General features: G+C 45.9%; 1 protein-coding gene across 6 annotated transcripts in view; it reads right to left on the bottom strand.

Moving 5' to 3' along the window:
* The window catches only part of CCN5 (cellular communication network factor 5), a 116717-nt gene that overhangs the window by 30043 nt on the left and 67520 nt on the right, over positions 1–19154 (bottom strand). For 5 of the 6 annotated variants that reach the window (XM_053242866.1, XM_053242862.1, XM_053242864.1 and 2 more), the window contains one exon: positions 5970–6053. The exons of the other annotated variant lie outside the window; for it this stretch is intronic. The gene's annotated coding sequence lies outside the window, so the exon portion shown is untranslated. The remainder of the gene's footprint in view (positions 1–5969; positions 6054–19154) is intronic. 6 annotated transcript variants of the gene reach the window in all.

Genomic DNA, 19154 nt, shown 5'->3' with positions numbered 1-19154 from the left:
TTAGTCAGGATGTCAGCCACTGTCTATTATTGTTTCCCATGAGATTCTTGAAACTACTCTGGATGTCCACACTAACAATGGATGTGTCCTGATCACAGTTAACATCTGACACATGGTAGATAGTCTGTTAAATTACTATCTACCACAAGTCAAATGCTAACGGTGATCAGGACACATCCATTGTTAGTTGCAGCAGTAATATTCCAAATGGAGGAACCAAAAGTCCAAACCTTGTTTTACTATCCTCTGTGCTGACAAGCACCAATAGAGACATTGCACGTGCCTACCCAGGAATCCCTGCTCCATGTGGACTCTTTTTCCACCACCACCACCACCCATCATAGTCAGGCATTTTGCTAGAAGGAATGAAGGAAGAGAGACAGATGACTAAGCCATAACTGGTCAGAAGAGAAGCAGCTCGTGGACTTTAAAGGATTACGGGTGTATGATCCAATACAGGAAAACCTGTTTCATTCTGTGTGAGATTTTTTAAAATTCTTTTGCAACATTTTAAAGCTACTTTTCCAAATGGTGGAATGTCTTAAAGTGGCTCACAGCATAAGAACAGAACTATAAAAACAAAGAATAAATACCACCAAATAAATCAGCTACACACAGTATTAACAAGACCCAGATCGGTCAAATGCCTGTTGGAAGAGAGAAAGTTCTTGCACTCCAGCTGCAAGCTTAAAGAGGGAGCTTTTCTAACGTCTTCAGGAAGACAATGCTATACTTTCGGAACCATCATAAAAAATGTCTCACTCTTACTCATTGCCATTTTAACTGCCTGTGAGGACCGAACAATGCCTGATGACTAGACCTTAGTTGGCAAGTGGGCTCATCTTGTGACCATGAGATGCATGATTGGTTGAACTGCTAATCCCTTTTGCCCTTCAGTTGGAGTCCCGCAAAATATGATCTTAGGAGTGGGAGTTGTTTGCTGAGTGACTATTCCTTTGTTAGGCTAATTGTCCAGGATGACTGGCTGATATTCTGGAGGGGAATCACCTTCTCCAAGCATGTGTGTGTGTAAAGGCTCTTCCACATTACAATAAAATGTGAGATCTGTAAAGCTTTTGTGTAAGTTCTAAGTGCAACCATGCAGCTGCTTCTGCAGGCTTCTGCATTCCTTCCCAGAGCAATCTAGCCCTCTGTACACACACCAAGCAGAGACCTCACACGACTTTCACAGTGCCACCTGCCAGCCAGCTGTTGCTGTCTGACAAGGGAAGAATTAGTCCACTGCTTTTGTGGTAACTGGGGAAAGGGACAGGTTCTGCATGGAATGCAAGAGCTAACCAGCATGTGCTGCCACAAAAATCATGCAAGGTCCCTGATCGGCATGGGTGCATAACTATGCTATGCATAGCATATTGTGTGCTAGGAAGGAGCATGGCAGCCTGCAGGAGCATCTCCATGGTGAGTAAGATCACAGCTAGAACTTGTGTGAGAGCTTTGCAAATCCCACATTTCATTGGCATCTAGAAGAGCCATAGTTTTTGGTCAAGAAACAGAGGCAAAGGGAGAGAGAGAACTAAGGGTTGCCATTTGGTGGTCGCTGAAACCGAAAGAACAGTGGGAGACTTACCTAAGTTGGGGATCTCCTTCACTGGAGTGCCTTTATGCCTCCAGTCATCCGCTGCTTGTATATTTGAACATAAAGCACTGGTCCGTCCAATGGAGTGGCTAAGTTACTGAGCTGCAAATGAGAACTTTTTTGGTTCAGCTCTCACCTCTACCATGAACTAACTAGGTAGCCTTAGATGAGATACTTCCTCTCAACCTCAACTTTAATATAGGGGTAATAGTTACAGGGCTGTTCTAAGGGTAACATCAAGCACTGCAAAGTGCTTTACACTCTCAAACAATGATATATGAGTACAAATTGCTAAGTGGTATTACCATGGCAAAGATGCTACAAGTCTTCAGTGATTTCTCATCCAAAGGCGACTAAGCTCAGTAGCGCTGCTGTCCCTAGAATATCTTAAAGCGTGAGGAAGTGGAGTGCCTGTTTGTTTGTTTTTAAAAAGGAGACCTGATGGTCCCAGGGCATGGGTTCAGGGCATATGATACAGCAGCCTTGGTCAATGTCTGCTCGTTGTCTGGATAGGTGACTGCCTGGGAATCCCATGCCAAGCGACTTGTGTTCCGTGATGGAAGCAAGGCGGGATATAAATATAAGCAACAAAGTGCTAAGGATGAGCAAACAGGTTCGACGTTGAATGTGTTCGATGTTGAACCAGTTTGGTTCAATGGTGCAGGGTCTAAACGAACCACCCCCTGTTCGGTCTGACGCCAGACTGGAACCCGCCCTCCCACCTGTTCGGTGGGGGGGAGTGTCCGTGGAGGTCCCCTCACCCCCTGCCAGCCTCCCTTCGGTCCAAAACTGGCCTGTTCGGCCCTTTCCCCCCAGCACAGCAGCCATTTTGGAGGCCTCCACGCTTGTGCAATGGGCCTCTGCATGGCCTGGCATGACCAGGAGGAGGTAAGTATATTTAAAAGTTATACATTTTTTAAAAATATTTGCAAACCGCGCCCCCCAGACCGAACCAAACTTGGAGGGGGGGTTTCGAGCGGGTGCCAGACTGAACTGGCTCAGTCCGGTTCCAGTTCGGACTCAAACCGAACTGGACCAGCTGGTTCCATGCACACCCCTATAAAGTGCCCCCTAGATCTTGCAGAGGTAACAGCCAAGGAAGGAGAGTTAGAAACCAGTGTGAATTCTGTAGCCTTTTGTGCCGTGAAACCACCCTGCTGAGATCAGGAAGTGAAAGGAAGCGGCTGCAGTTTTGTGAAAAATACCGAGGCAGAAAGAAGGCCAAAACCACAAAGGAAAGAACAGCCAATGGCCCATACTTAAGATTTTATCAGGGCTGTTCACTGACTAAGTGTCCCCCAGAGGGATTTGCTCCCGCCTCATTGGATTTCATAGCAACTCCAGGGAAAGCAGCATGGGAATCAGGCAGAAAGTCAGTCGCTGCTACCCACAGATTCCACTGCCTTTCTCTGCCAGGCAGAGCCATGTCTGCTGGATTAGCTCATTTGTTGCTACGCTAGGTGTCATTTAATGAGGTCCCAGAGACATGGATGGGCCAGATTGATTCCATGTGTAGACACAGACTGAGACACATCTAACAGGACTCAGACATCCATTCTAATGAATAAGGGCATGTGCATATGAGAGCCCCAGCCCGCTTTTTGTCACTGGCGTGGCACAAAAGCAAGTGCCTTGAAAAGTCAGATCCTGCCACACACACACCCCACCCCCGCCAGCCTCTGAATATGATTGCATATTAGAGCAAGGGCCAATCCATACAACTGTGGGTGTGATCTCGCCCAATGTAAGCACTTTTAAGCATGCTTAAAATGCTCAGCCAGAGCATTTTCAGACAACAGGCTTTACTGCAAATTTACTGCGAGGCTTTACTGTGAGTTCAAAGTTACAAAAGAAAAAAAAAAAAAAAAACCACACACAAAAAACCACCCCAATGCAAAAGGTGGATTTGTATACCCCAGATATAAATCAGGCTACACTTTAATGTGCAACAAAAAACCCAAATCGTGTTTGAAGTGCTCCCTGATAGCTCGCAGAGACTTCAGGGTAAATCTTGCCGATATGTGAACACACACCTCCATTCCTATGGAGATGCAAGCTAAAAGCCCTGTGTGGAAAAAGCTCCAGGATACTTATGCACATGTTAAAGGTGCAGGTAATCAGGATGAGAAATGCACTGTTGTATTTCCATCTTTTAGGGCTTAAAACAGCTTGGGCCCGGGGTATTTAAGAGAATATCTTCTTCATTATGAACCCCACCGTCCATTGAGATCATCAGGAGAGGTCCATCTGCATTTGCCACCGGCTCATCTGGTGGCTACTCAGGGACGGGCCTTCTCCGTTGCTGCACCGAGGCTTTGGAATGTGCTCCCTACTGAAATAAGAGCCTCCCCATCTCTGACAATTTTTTAAAAGTCTTTAAAGATGCATTTGTTCACCCAAACTTTTAACTGATACTGTTTTGATTGTTTTTAATGTTGTTTTAGAATATTGTTTTAAAATTTTTAAATTGTTGTGTTTTAAATTTCTTGGTTTTGTTTTTAATTAATGTTTTAATGTTTTATCTTGTTGTCAGAGGGTCTGCAGAGAACTGTGGTGGGTAAAAGGCAGCCAGCGCTGGCCACTCTGCCTGCCTCTTTCCTTCCTTCCTTCCTTCCTTCGGCACTCAAGTTCAGGCTTCAGGGAGGCCTGCAAGGAGGCCTCTCTGGAAGCCCCGCCCACCCGCCGATCAGCTGAGAGGCGGGGAGAGAAGGAGCTCTGGCAGCTTGCAGGCTGCTTAGATTGCCAGCCCAGAGGGCAAGCAGGGGAGAGGGCGAACAGGGCAAGGGGGACTGGCTGAGTGAGGGGCCTTGGGGCTGGGTGGGTGGCCGGGCAATGGTGAGTCATGTGACATGTCTCTGGGGTGGCCCTCGAGGCAGTGGGGCCCCCAGACAACTGTCTTCCCTTGCCCGAACGTAGTTCCGCCCATGCCTGGCATCTCCAGATAGGGCTGGGAAAGGCATCTGCCTGAAACCTTGGAGAAACTGCTGCCAGACAGTGTAGAAACAATACTGAGCTAGATGGACCAATGGCCTGACTCAGTATAAGGCAGCTTTCTCTGTTCCTAGTTTCGAGGATCTTGGGAAAACACAGCACTGAGGTCTCGATTCAGGAATGGCCCCAGCCTAGCCATTACACAGCCCTAGCAATAGAAAGGTCTTCTCGTGGGCAACATAAGTTAGGAACAGAGGAAGTTGCCATATACTGAGTCAGACCATAGGTCCATCTAGCTCAGTCTTGCCTTCACTGACTGGCAGCAGCTTCTCTAAGGTTGCAAGCAGGAATCTTTCTCAGAGATTCTATCTAGGAGACATCAGGGAGGGATCAAGATCCTGTCTTGGAGATGCCAGGGAGGGAACTTGGAAGCTTCTGCTCTTCCCAGAGCAGCTCCATCCCCTAAAGGAAATATTTTACAGAGCTCACAATTCAAGTCTTTCATTCATATGCAACCAGGGCAGACCCTGCATAGTTAAGGGGACAAGTCATGCTTCCTACCACAAGACCAGCTCTCCTCTCCTCGTGTGCCACTATTGTTGTGTGCCACTATTCTTGGGAACACTTTACACAGTAACTTTACAACCTATTTTGCATGCCAATTCATTGTTATTCATTTTTTGTAATTGTGTATTAGTTATGAGCAACCAAATTGCAATGTCTGAAATAGGAGCCAGAAGATTAGTGGTAATTGCATGCAGTATTCTATTGTCCAAATATCAATTATATAATAGTAGTACTTAAGTTTTAGCTTTCCTTCATCACCCCATATGTCCCAACTGTGTTCTATATCTTCCATACAACTTCATTATCGGCTTAATTAAATCCTGATGTTATTGTCTACATTTCCATGGTATTCAACAGCTGGAATTTCTTCCTGTGGCTGGTTGTGTAAGAGAAGAGTTGACACAAGGACTGGAAAAAAAAAATCCCTTTGCATTTGGAATTGGCAGGTTGTCCTGTGTTACTATAGGAATTGGGAAACCAATGCAACAAATCCAGCTTTTGCGTAGCTGGTTCTTCAAGCCTGCACCACTGGACTCGAATGCTGATTCAATTTTCAACAAGATTTGCCAATCAGCGTCGATACATTTGCTTTACATTAAGCAAGGAAGCATTTATTTAAATTATGCAAGCCATATTGTTATGCAAGTGGAAAAACAGCTTTATGATTGCCACGTTTCTCCAAATAATGTGGGAAGCCTCCGTTTCAAAACATACATTCCCCTTGCACTTTGAAAATGCAAATATAGTTCCCAAATGCATCAATGTCCAGAGTTTCAAGTACTCAAATACATTAGCAAAGTTGTTAGGTCTGATATAATAAAGCAAGAAATTCTAATAATATTCTAATAATATTCTAATAATATGTAACATGTACCTTCAAAACGTTCACATGGCTTCTTCACATACATCACCTCAGGCCATCTCTCTCTCTCTCTCTCCATCCCTGGAGGTAACAAACCTGGGTGGAAAAAATAATTTCCCCTCTTGTATTTTGGAGCTCACGGTGGCATTTTAGTCTTTCTAGGGTCAGTCTGAAGTTTCAAGGGGCCCTCAGCAAACTGCGGGGTTTGCTGAGGCTCCCTCTTGCCTGGATGGGCCCGAAGAGAGCGGCTCCATCACCACCACATGGAGGCCATGGGCACAGAGGTGCTCTCAGGAATCCACAGAGGGTCCTGCTACAAGACCTGGCCCCCAGCAGCTGCCCAAGGAACATAGGAACATACTGAGACAGACCATTGGTCTATCTAGCTCAGTATTGTCTACACAGACTGGCAGTGGCTTCTCCAAGGTTGCAGGCAGGAATCTCTCTCAGCCCTATCTTGGAGGTGCTGCCAGGGAGAGAACTTGAAACCTTCTGCTCTTCCCAGAGTGGCTCCATCCCCTGAAGGGAATATCTTACAGTGCTCACACTTCTAGTCTCCCTTTCATATGCAACCAGGGTGGACCCTGCTTAGCTAAGGGGACAAGTCATGTTTGCGACCACAAGACCAGCTCTCCTCTCCCTCGATGTCAACCCCAGTGGCTGCCAGTAAGTTCAGGGTCGGGGGGAACAGAAAATGAGCTGCAGGTGCAGCTTTTTAGCTCATTTGCAAATACCAGGCAAGTGGGCTGGTATTTGCCAGGTTGGGGAATGCATCCCCCAATGCAGAGAATACCAGCTTGCATGTCTGGAATTAACGGTGCAGCAGGACAAGGTGAGAGACGGAGGAGTGTGAAAGAGCCAATGCCTTCAGGCTTGTTTTCTGACCCCACAGCCACACCCATAGCAGCTGCCACTGCCCTTGACACTGGCTCGAAGCCTTTCAGTAAGTGTCAGAGAGGTGTGAGAGAGATAGCAACTGCCCCAGGTAACCATCTGAGCTTCAGAGCAGGGGATTTGAATATGCACTTCAACTTACACCTGTGCTTTCATTCTCTACAGTTTTCTTTCAGTAGAGAATGAAAACTGGCCGACATTCTAATGAGTGCTATATATCTACAGCCCAATGATACACACCTGGTCCTGGGTGCTTTCCAGCCTAGCCGCTCATCAGCAGCAAGATGCCTCCATTTGGGCAAGTCACATTCAAAATGCAAACAGTAGGGGGAGCAGTCTCGCAGCAACTAACAACCCGAAAAAACCAGCAACTTTTTCACTCCGGATATACAACGTCCCAGCTCTATTTCGCAGTGATTAAATTCGAAACAAGGCATTGGAAATGTGAACGGCACCCTCTTGTCCATGTAGGGACTGCGGTGTCATGATGCAGAAAGTGTGGAAGCACACTTCCGAGATACGTCCTGACCCCGTTGTAGGTTCTAGTCTGGAAAGCGCACGGTAGTGGCTCCGCTCTCATTTCTGAAGCACAGGTGCTGCGTGTGTAGGGTGTGTGCAGGGTGTCGTGGAGAGGAGAATGCATAGGGACGGAGTGCTGGTATTGGGGAGATGGGCATGGCCATGGGGGCGCTGTCCTGGAGAGTGCCTGCACTTCTGAATTTGCAACTACACCATTAGGTGTGTGTGATTTTTGCTGATCATCTCTTCCCCCAGAAGCACTCAGTAAAATGTGTAATTGCATCCCTGAGGACTGTGCCACCCTCAGGGACATAATTGCACATTGCACAGAGCACTTCCAGGGGAAGGGGAGATCAGTGCAAATTGCCCCCTCCATGTGTGCACACCTGTGCTTCAGAAGCAGGAGTGGAGCTGTTGTGGGCTTGCATCGTTTGGCGGCATGCCTGCAGCATTAGTAAGGATGCTGGCCACTGTTTCTGAAGCTTCACAGAAAAGTGGGCATTTTGAGGTGGGTTTGAAAGAGGGGCAGCATCATATAGGTGTTCTGAGTAAGGGGCAGCACTTGAAAAATGGCAAAGTCTTTTAAGGCAGCAAGAGACTTTGGCCCGCAAAAGACAATGAAGTCTCCAATTTCAACGCAGAGATGTATAAATGTCCCATTTTCAGAACTTGAAAGCAATTAAGGGGCTTCTTTGGACAACATTCTGATCAATTTGTCCCAATCATGTGGGGGTGGAGTGGGGGTGCATTATCTCACCCCTTGTCTGAACCAGCACGCTATCCCACCTGCCAGTGCACTATCCCACCACTTGTCTAAACCACCCCCAATGTGCAGATGAAATATAGGAGGCCCTCATTTATTGCGGGGGTTACGTTCTCAGCTACCACCGCCAATGCTGAAAACCATGGTAATTGAAAGCTTGAGGACCTACCGAGTACTGAGAAACCCCATAATTCCTATAGGAACAAGGTTTCAATGACTGTGTTTTCAGCATTTGCACCACCAAATATACATAGCCTCACAGCAAATAGCTGAAATCACGAATGGAGAATCCCCCCAAACAAGGGTTTCTTGTAATACTTTAGAGTTGTATTTAATCCACGTGCAGAGAGGTGTTTTATCCAGATTGCCCTACACATAATTAGGTGGCAGGGAGCACATTGTACCAGATAGGGGAGAGATTTGTGTGCTTATGTACCTCTCTATGTGACTAGGATGGACTGGCGGACATATAGTCTCGGACTATAAGTGGAACAAGTTTCACGACTCTCAGTCAAGCTATGTCTAAGTATCAACAATGCGTATAGTTCTTGAAGCCCTAATGTCATGCATATTACAGCATTTATCATTTTCGATAGATGAAAGAAAACATATTTGAATTACCATTCCTTTCATAGTGTCTGTCGAATAAAGATGGGGTTATTACATTGAAGATCCAATTCTCCACTACACTCAAGGATTCCCCAGAAAATTACCGTTAATTTTAAATGAAAGTTGAAGCTTTTTTTATTCTAGCAAGCCTTCCCCTAATTTTAAGCATACTTCTTGTTGATTGTCTCATTTTAATGACTACTTTTTATCCTGTGCTGCTATGATTTTAGAAGTGACTATGCTTTATTATGTTGTGTTGAATTGCATTCTTACTGTGCTTTTACAAAAATTATTTTGTAAGCCACCTTGGATTCATTGATGAAGAATGGTGGCATATAAAATGTTTAAATGAATAGACTCGGGTCGGCTGTGGGCATGAACCTTGCTCTGGCACCGGGGTGCAAAGGGGCCTCTAGCAATAATCAAAGAGCAAATTATTGAGGAGCAAGCAAGCAGGCCCTTTTGCACTGCATGCTGCCTTTAGGAGATGCTCATTGCATACCTCCCACCCTATGGCCATGCTTGTTGTCTACATTGTGGTCAGGAAGGAGCATGAACTCCTGGCCAGTGTTATACCGTAGAGGAATAGACATGCATTGGGTTTCTGTTCCCAGACAACTGGGAAGAAACAAGGGATGAAAAAGAGGAGGCTAAATTCAGTATTGCAGCAGGAAAGTCAGCAATAAATAATAAGGCAGCCAAAGACAAGAAGGAATCCATAATCCAAACCCTCAGGGACAACTATTTTAATATCAGTGTGTCCATCTGCTCATCATTCATAGTGAAACATGCTTTCAAACGGCTATCTCAAATCCTGGGTAGTAATTGTCTATCATGCTTTGCTGTACTTACTACACCATCATGGGCAGTCCAAACAAGAATGAATGTATGATCCTTGCCATCAATTAAACAGAATCCTTTGATAAGCTCTGTCTGATACTGTTACATATCAGGCAGTCCAATTCTAAAGGGGGTTGGTTTCTGCTGCAAAACATTAAACATATTATTCTTGCTATACAAATGTTTTGTCTTTTCGCATGACTCTAAAAACCAAGAGATTGATCGTGGGAATTCCACAGGGCTTTGCGGAGGAGTTGAATTGTTAAACAGGCTCTGATCAGACTGCAATTCCGGCTGCCTTTTCCCCTTGGCAAACCTCATTTTCAGAGAGATCGCCGTTCCTCTGCTAAATTATTTATAGCAGGATTGTGTCATGAATGTTGTGTGCTGGATTTCCTGTACACCATCACTATGGTGGACACATTTCCAGAGGCCATGTTTATACAGAGTTTTTAAATATATCATCATAGGCCATGTCCATGCTAGAAGTTACCTTACTTCCATCTAAGAATATAAGAACAGCCCTGCTGGATCAGACTCAAGGCATATCTAGTCCGGCATCCTGTTTCCCACAGTGGCCCATCAGATGCCTTTGGGAAACCCACAAGTAGGAGATGAAGTTGTGCCCTCTCTCCTGCTGTTGCTTCTCTACAACTGGTATTCAGAGGTATCCTGTTTCTGAGCCTGGAGATAGTCCATAGCCAACAAGACTAGTAGCCATTGGCAGATCTGTCCTCCATGAACTTGTCTAAGCCCTTTTTAAAGCCATCCAAGTTGGTGTCCAGCACTACAGCCCGTGGCAGAGAATACCATAGATTAATGATATGCTGTGTGAAAAAGTATTTTTTTGGATGGTCCTAAATTTCCTGGCAATCAGTTTCATGGTATGACCCCAAGTTCTAGTGTGTGTGTGAGAGAGAAGAACCTCTATCTACTCCCTCCACACCATGCATAATGCCATAAGGAGAGACTCTATCATGTAGCTTCTTAGTCACCTTTTTTCTAAGCTAAAAAGCCCCAGATGTTGTAGCCTTATCTCGTAGGGAATGTGTTAGAGCCCCCTGATCATCTTAGTTGCCCTCCACACATTTGGAGTACCGTGTACAGTTCTGGTCACTATAGCCTTTTGAGGTATGGTGACCAGAACTGTACACAGTACTCCAAATGTGGTGCATGTGAGACAATCTGTACCGTAGACAATCTGAGGCAGATTGTCTACAGTACAGACATATTTGTTTGCTTCCCTTTCTGTGGCCTCCCATATGGAAGCACTTCCTGTGTATTAGGTTATTCTGAGGAAATGGGCTAACTCTAGGAGTTAGAGCCAGCTCCAGATTTCAGGGGGATCTCAGCAAACTGTTCTCCATGGGCCCCCTCTGGCCTTGGTGGGCCCTGACAGCAGCATTCCACTGCCGCCACCCCCCACCGCCTGACCCCCACCCAAAGGCTACAGGCACAGAGAGAACTTCAGGAATCAGCAGTGAGTCCTTCTGAAGATCCTGGGCCTTTGACAGCTGCCCAATGAGGACGGCCCCTGTTGCCAACCCTACTAGAAAAGTCTATAAATGGGATATTAAACCAGTTAACATAAATGAACCAATTCCATCCTTTATAGACAGGGTTGCCAATTCTGAATAAAGCTGTTCCTGGAGATTCTGTCCCCACTCCCACGCCACCCAATATATTTCACAGCATCACACCATTAAAATCTCCAGTATTGCTTTCAGTAGTCACCCTGCAGACCGATGTTAATTCTTGGAGTAGACCAGGTGTGAGTCTCCAAGGGTAGACCAGACCAAGAGTAGGCAACCTTTGGTTCTCCAGCTGTTGTTGAACTACAACTCCCATCATCCTCAGTCACAATTTATTGTGGCTGGGGATGCTGGGAATTGTAGTTCAATCGCAGCTAGAGTGCCAAAGGTTGCCCACTCCTACTCCAGACCAATCCTAGAGGGTTGGTAACCCAGCCATAGAGTTAGAAAGGACCAACATACTTATCCTGCCCGCTCATCATAAAGCAGAAAGCACCACAGGGAGATTGCAGCCGAGGGTTTATGGAGCAATAACTGCACATGATTTGAGGAAGCGAGATAAGCTACATTCCTCTTTTCCCCCCCATTCTTAAAAGCAGAATCAATTTCTAATGCATCCATATATAATGTGCATTTTAAAATGCAATATGCATGTGTCAAGAGGCCACTGGGCCCCATCTCCACCGACACATCCAAAGCAGATGGAAAACTTCAGCCAGCCTGATTAGCAGGCAGAGCCTGAGAGAAACAACGGTGAAGACCAACAGGAGAAGGGGTATCAGAGTACTAACCAGTCAAGAACTCAAGACACCAGGAGGCCTGCAGGCCGCAGCACAACTGAAGAGAAAAGGGGAAAGAAACAGCTACTAGGGCAAGGCAGGGCTGAAATAAGGGAGGAAGCAGGAAGAGAGGGATGGGGCAGAACAAAGAAGGGAAGGAACAAGAAGGCAGGGTCTTGTATGGCATCAATGAAAGCAGGGCCGACCAAGGATGAGGGCAGCTCCCAGCTCCCTACAGGCAGAAAGAGATCAAGGGGAATTACAGCTGAGCAAGAGCTGGGCCGATTGGAGGGTGACAGTGAACAGAACTGCCACCCTCTGAAATTCTGAAGTAAAGCAGCTCAGCTACAACCTACAACATGCAACTGACTGAGAGCAGGGAGTGGCTAGCATCTACTTGCATGTGTCTTAAAAGAAAAATCCTCAGTTCATAACTGATGCTATATTCTACACATTGGCCAGTTTTCTAAACCATGCTGTGCTGGCACAACAAACAAAGTTGTTCTTGCACAAGAAAATTGCGTGGCTGCACATAGTCCTTGCGCTGTTACAAAAAATAAATCCTTTTAAAATGCACGAGGCAAGCCACACAATTTGCACACCTGTTGTGCAAGTACAAGCATGCATGCACTCGCACAACACAAATCTGGGGCATAAGCTTTAGACTCAGCACAACTAGCTAGTGCAATGTCTTTGTGCAAGGGCAACTTCAGGATGTTGGCCTGTATTTACAGAGGAGCACTTAGCCATGGACCGTGGGGATTTGGTCTGTGGCCTCCCATCTTCTGAGGGGCCTCCAAATGTTCTGGGGGGCTCCTCAGAACCTCCGCCGCTTCTCCACACTCACTGGGCAAGTCAAATCTTTTTTTAAAAAAATTTAAAGCGCTGCTGCATGGCAGGGATGGAAGCTGCCAGTGGGTGTGCAGGCACTATGGAGAGGGAGACGGCGGCAGAGCTCCTTCTCTGAGCCCGACTGCCTCCCAAATGACAGATCGGGCCATTTTCAGCCCATTTCAGGCCTCTGCGCATGCGCCTCCCTGCCCTGAGTGCCTGCCTGCACACCTGCTGGCAGCTCCCGTCCCCACCACGCAGCAGTGGTTTAAAAAATGTTTTTAAAAGAGAGATTTGACTTGCCCTCAAACCCTCCCCCAGCCCTCAAGTGGGGTAGGGGGCTCCAAAGCCCTTCAGGTCCAGGTTCCAAAATTACCTAGGTGCACCCCATAGTATTTAGATAGGGACAGGCCTGCTCAGTTTTGGCCCCCCAGCTGTTTTTAGACTACAGCTCCCATAATCCCCAGCCATAGTGGCTAATACCAGGGATGGGAGTTGTAGGCCAACATCTGCAGGAGGGCCGAAGTTGAGCAGGCCTGAGATAGGACTTGAGTGAAGGTGAGGGTTTGCAGATACATTCTACTGATAATAGGGATGTGCTGAAATGTGATTTGGCGTCTGAATCACAGACACATCACTTTAAAAATGAGGGCTAACACAGCCCTTTTAAAGTGGATGAGAGCAGATCCATACCTCCTGCACCTCTTCCAATCACCACCATTGCTGTAATCCCAACACTCCCCCCCCCCCCCCCGGTATGGCCGCGTACCAGCAGGGCATCTCCCAACTCCCCCTGCACGACACCGGCACACACATGGTCTCCATGCATGTGTGGCAGCCATTTGTGTGGTCAGCAACGACGCATGCACAGAGACCAGCATAGCTGGGGGGACGCATGCACAGAGACACAACGACGCATGCACAGAGACACAGCATAGCTGGGGGGGGCGCTGGGATTAGGGAATGGCAGTGATCAGAGGAGGAGCCGTTATGGACCTTCTCTCATCCACTACAAAGGGGCCCATGATTCGGGCGCCGAATCATATTTCAAGTACATCCCTAATGGATAATCTTTAAAACAGCCTGTAAGGTAGATCACTATCATTATCATCCGCATCTTGTATCAGTGCTTCAACACTCAGGATGTCAGCCAGTGAATTCAATCAGCAAAAAATTAAACACTCTGGTTCTTGGCATAGCACGCCATCTAGTGGAAACATTGTAAAAGAAATTATGTTGCCATAAAAAAATCATAATTGTATTTGCTCAGGATCACGTATTTAATTCTGCTCAAGAAGCACTTGCATCACAACTTGTTGCAAAATGGCAAAAAAAAAAAAAAAGAGGGGGAGAAGGAAATGGAGAGGAATGTGAGTCAGGCAACAAATGTGTGTTTCATTAGATTGGTAAAAGCCTCCGTGATGTTTTTCAATGACATTTTTATCCCACCCTTTGTCAAAGGTGCTCAGGGTGAATTACATGATCACATCTTCACAACAACCCTGTGTGGTAGGCTTAGAAATAGTGACAGGCCCAAAACCATTCAATAATTTTCAAAGTAAGATAATTATTTTCACAATCATCTGTTGCAGCAGCAACCATATTTTTATGGGTTATGATCGGGAGCCAAATTCACAGGGATTCTAGTTTATAACTAAAACTGTGTCTCTTCTAGGGCTGTGTGGGCATGTCGGTCCAACAGGCATGACAGACCCAATATTCTCTCTGTCAGGCATTATCGGTGTGAATTCAGTTACGGCAGCAGCAAACCCCAACAGTTAGAAGCTCTGAATGAACTTCCTCCTATGTTGGAGTTCCAACATTCCTGTCAGACCCATGTTAAATGATAACTTTCAAATAGTCCACGCAGTGCCTCTCAGCTGAGAGGTAACTCACTGGGCATTTAGGTTGGAGCCAACACCAGGAATGTCGGGAAATGTCAGATTTTTGATCTAACATGACCAGATCTGACAATTTGGGTGGGGTCCATGTTAGCCTCTCTGTCGAATCGAATCCAACATTTTTTTTAGGCTGAACAGTCTCTTCCTTTGGTTATGCCATGCCAGGACTTGATTTCTAAAAGAAGGCATCTCAGACTTGCCTGCCTTCATCTTATGGCCTTTACTGGAGACATTTTCCTCTCTAACTCCAGAGAGGTTGAGTATAGTGGTGGTTGTGTAGAAAGGAAAGTACAAAGTAACTCCAGGCCAGGTTCTGGATTGGAGGGCTGGATGCGGAAAACAGAAAGTATGCTGGTCTCCCACTGCATAGGCCACACATGATTCACTACTCTGACTTAACCTTCTTCCAATCAGCCTCGTCTGGGATTAGGTAAATGTGCAGTATTTGCTCATCAGGTGAGATGGAGTCAAATACAGAGACATTAAAAAAAAAATTAGCTGTCCTATACCTAGAACAGTGATTCATACCATAAAACAGGGAATGGCCTTCTCTGAGAATTGATTATTTTTACTTACACACTCTGGAACTAATTCTTTTCAGGGTTAAGAGTAAAGAAAGGCATATTCATTTTTAATTCACATACACAGAAATATGCCCCAGGTATTAGAAACATAGGGCACTCTTGTACCTACATATCTACATCAATACAGCTGGTTTAAAAGTCATTCCCTTCACAGGGGGCCCTGGGAACTAGAGTTCTGTGAGGTGGAATGCTAAGAAACTTCAGTAGAGAATTTCCAGCATATTTAGTTATCTTATGCTGTATTTGTGTGTGTGTGTCTTTATACATGTACACGGAATGTATACCAAAGAGGACGAAAGGTGCCACCAAGTTCAGGAGGATGCCAGCATGGCTAACAAGTAGAGTCAGGGAAACTATAAAAGGGAAGAAGATTTCCTTCAGAAAATGGAAGCCCTGCCCAAATGAAGAGAACAGAAAGGAACATAAACTCTGGCATAGGAAATGCAAACAGTCAATAAGGGATGCAGAAAGAGAGTTTGAGGAGCATATAGCTAGAAGTGTCAAGGTGGGTAACAAAAACTTCTTTAAATTTATCAGCAGTAGAAAACCTGCCAAGGAGGCTGTTGAACACCTAGATGATGAGGGCGTGAAAGGGATTATTAAGGAGGATAAGGAGATTGCAGAGAAGCTGCATAAGTTCTTTGCATCTGTCTTCATGGCAAGGGATACTGACCATATCTCTGCTCCAGAACTGAGCTTCTCAGGCTTGGAGGCTGAAGAACTGGGCCAATTCAAGATGACGAGAGAGGATATTCGAAACTGTCTTGGAAAAACTAATAATTAACAAATAGCCAGGGCCAGATGGCATTGGCCCAAGAATTCTGAAAGAACCCAATTTTGAAATTGCTGATCTCCTAGTAAAAATACGCAAGTTGTCCCTACTATTACACTCTGTACCAGAGGACTGGAAAGTAGCTAATGTAAACCCAATTTTCAAAAAGGGATCCAGAGGGATCTGGGAAATTACATGCCTTGCCTTCTGTGCCTGGTAAATTGATGGAAAGCATACTTAAGGACAAAATTTTAAAACTTATAGAAGAACAGGCTTTGCTGAAAGACAACCAGCATAGCTTCTGCAAGGACAAGTCTTGCCTCACTAACCTTTTGGAGTTCTTTGAGAGTCTCAACAGGCATGTGGATAAAGGTAATCCAGTTGACTTCCAAAAAGCTTTTGACAAAGTTCCCCATCAAAGGCTCTTGAGTAAACTTAGCAGTCATGGAAGTGACTTATCACAATGGAGAGAAGTAAGAAGTGGTATCCCGCAGGAATCTGTACTGGGACCAGTGCTCTTGTTTATAAATGATCTAGAAGTTGGGGGAAGCAGCAAAGTGACCAAATTTGCAGATGACACTAAACTATTTAGGTTAGTGAAATCCAAAACAGAGTGTGAGAAGCTCCAAAAGGATCTCTCAAAACTGGGGGAGTGTACGACAAATGGCAAATGAAGTTCAATGTAAGTAAGTGTAAAGTGATGCATATTGGGGCAAAAAAACCCCAACCTCACATATGCATTGATGGAGACTGAGCAGTCAGTGGCTGATCAGGAGAGATCTTGGGTTCATGGTGGTGAGCTCGTTGAAGATGTTGACAGGTGGCTATAGGCCACCTCCAGCCTCAGAGGCAAGATGCCTCCAAATACCAGTTGCAGGGGAGCAACAAGAAGAGAGAGGGCATGCCCTCACCTCTTGCCTGTGGGCTTCTCAGAGTCATCTGGTGGGCCACTGTGTGAAACAGCATGCTGGACTGGATGGCTCTTGGACCTGATCCAGCAGGGCTCTTATGTTTTTGTGTGAATGACAGAAGATGTGTTCATTTTAAAAGCAAATCTGCTTACAAGCCTCCACAAATGCAGACTACAGATATAAAGTTTACTACTGTATGTGCATTGAAAATAATGTGGGAACAACTGTACATGCCCACAAATCTGTACATGTGTACACTGAAAACAGACTGTATATGCATTCACACATGAATAGGGGTTTTATGAAAGTACAGTTCCCAGAATTTCTTAAACTAACATAGAACCAACTTATGGCCTTACTGTTGCTGGTGCTTACACCTACTCTCATTGCTTTGGTGCAACATGTCGGGTACTGAGGCGTGTACGGAAGGCAGCCAGCAGGTTTACAGGCCAGAGTAGGGCCATTCTTAGGGCGGGGCGACCGGGGCAATTGCCCCGAGCCCCACTCTGGCACAGGCCCTGCTCTGGGCACACTGCAGTGCAGCCTGCCCTCCTCTCTCCCCCAGTCCCAGCCACTTATCTTTCCCCACAGCCCAGCTGGAGCCCATATTTTGTGTCTGTGTGCAGCTTGAAAGGCTCCCAGGCAAACTGCTTAGTTCATTCTCTCCCCGCCTCTCAGCTGTGCGGCAGGGGAGAAAGGCAGGGCAGAAAGGCAGGGCAGAAAGGCCTCCCTGCAGGCCTCCCTGAAGTCTGAAGCTCAGGAAAGAAGCAGGCAGGCAGGCAGTGTCCAGCACCAGAGCTCTCTGCAGACCCTCTGCCCTGCCCAGCCTTAGTAATGAAGGTATGATATGATTTCCTTTTTGTGGTTATCTCCCCCCGCCTTGAATATTTAGGGATTGGCTTGTCATAGGGCTTTGGTATTGAGCAGAGATGTATGGCAGGGTGGGAAGAATATGTATATTTAAATTGAAGTGAATTGGACAAATTGTTGGTTTTTGTTTGTTTTTTTAATTAAAAACCCCATCCAAAAAGTCCTATAAGTGGCTTGGTTCATGGCAGAAAATTACAAAAATGTCTGGAACTTAGCCCCCCCCCCCCCCCCCGACCATCACGCCACCCCCATATGGAAGAATCTGCCCTTGCCTTCATAGAAAAGGGTAAAACACTCCCCTTTCTGCTCCAGGTTTTTGTTCACCTAGAATGACTTGGCATAGGGCTTAGGCATTGAGCAGAGATGTAGGGCAGGGTGGGAGGAATATGTACATTTTCGACTGGACAAATTGTTGGGTGTTGGTTTTTTTTTTAAATTGAATTTTAAAAACCCATCCAAAAAGACCAACAAGTGGCTTGTTTCATGGCAGAAAATTATAAAAACGTCTGGATTAAACAATATATAATATTTATTTATTTATTTATTTATGAATGCACTATGCTCAAGTTGATTTGCAACCCAAAAGGTCTGAGAACTGTGAAGCATATGTTGTGCTTTTTATTTTTATTTCTTTAGAAATCCATTATACGTCCAAGCTGGCTGGGCATGTCCCAAAACCTCACTCACACTATTTTCACTGTATGTCATCCATCAGTATGATTCTGTAATGATATGAAATGTTAAGGAGGCCCTGCATATGCTGATTTGCCCCCAACCCTGCACCCCACTAGGGACGGCCCTGGGCCAGAGACAGATGGGCTGGACACAGATTGGCAAGTGAGCAGAAGTCTGGTGGTGGCCCAGGGACAACCAGGCAGCCACCACCAGTTGCCAAGGCTGAGAGAAGTCAGCAGGTCTGCAGTACTTGATTGGCCCTTGAGTGTCATCTGACTTCTCCAGTCAGGAAAATCATGGTTTGTTATAGCAACCTTCTGGCTGGAATGGCCTCCTCTGACCAGCAGCCTTGGTGGCACAGGGAGCCTGTGCTTCATCCAGAGGAGAGCTGGTCTTGTGGTAGCAAGCATGACTTGTCCCCTTCGTGTCTAAGCAGAGTCCAACCTGGTTGCATATGAATGGGAGACTTGATAAGTGAGCACTGTAAGATATTCCCCTTAGGGAATGGAACCGCTCTGGGATGAGCAGAAGGTTCCAAGTTCCCTCTCTGGTTTCTCCAAGATAGGGTTGAGAGAGATTCCTGCCTGCAACCTTGGAGGAGCTGCAGCCAGTCTGTGTAGATAGTACTGAGCTAGATGGACCTATGGTCTGACTCAGTATATGGCAGCTTCCTATGATCCTAGGGTTTTTGGTACAAGGCCCACAGTACCTAAGTGG

Source organism: Hemicordylus capensis, chromosome 4 (genome assembly GCF_027244095.1).
Source record: "Hemicordylus capensis ecotype Gifberg chromosome 4, rHemCap1.1.pri, whole genome shotgun sequence".
Lineage (NCBI taxonomy): Eukaryota > Metazoa > Chordata > Lepidosauria > Squamata > Cordylidae > Hemicordylus > Hemicordylus capensis.
The sequence above is the reverse complement of the archived record's forward strand: the minus strand, read 5'-3'. Positions and strand labels throughout refer to the sequence as shown.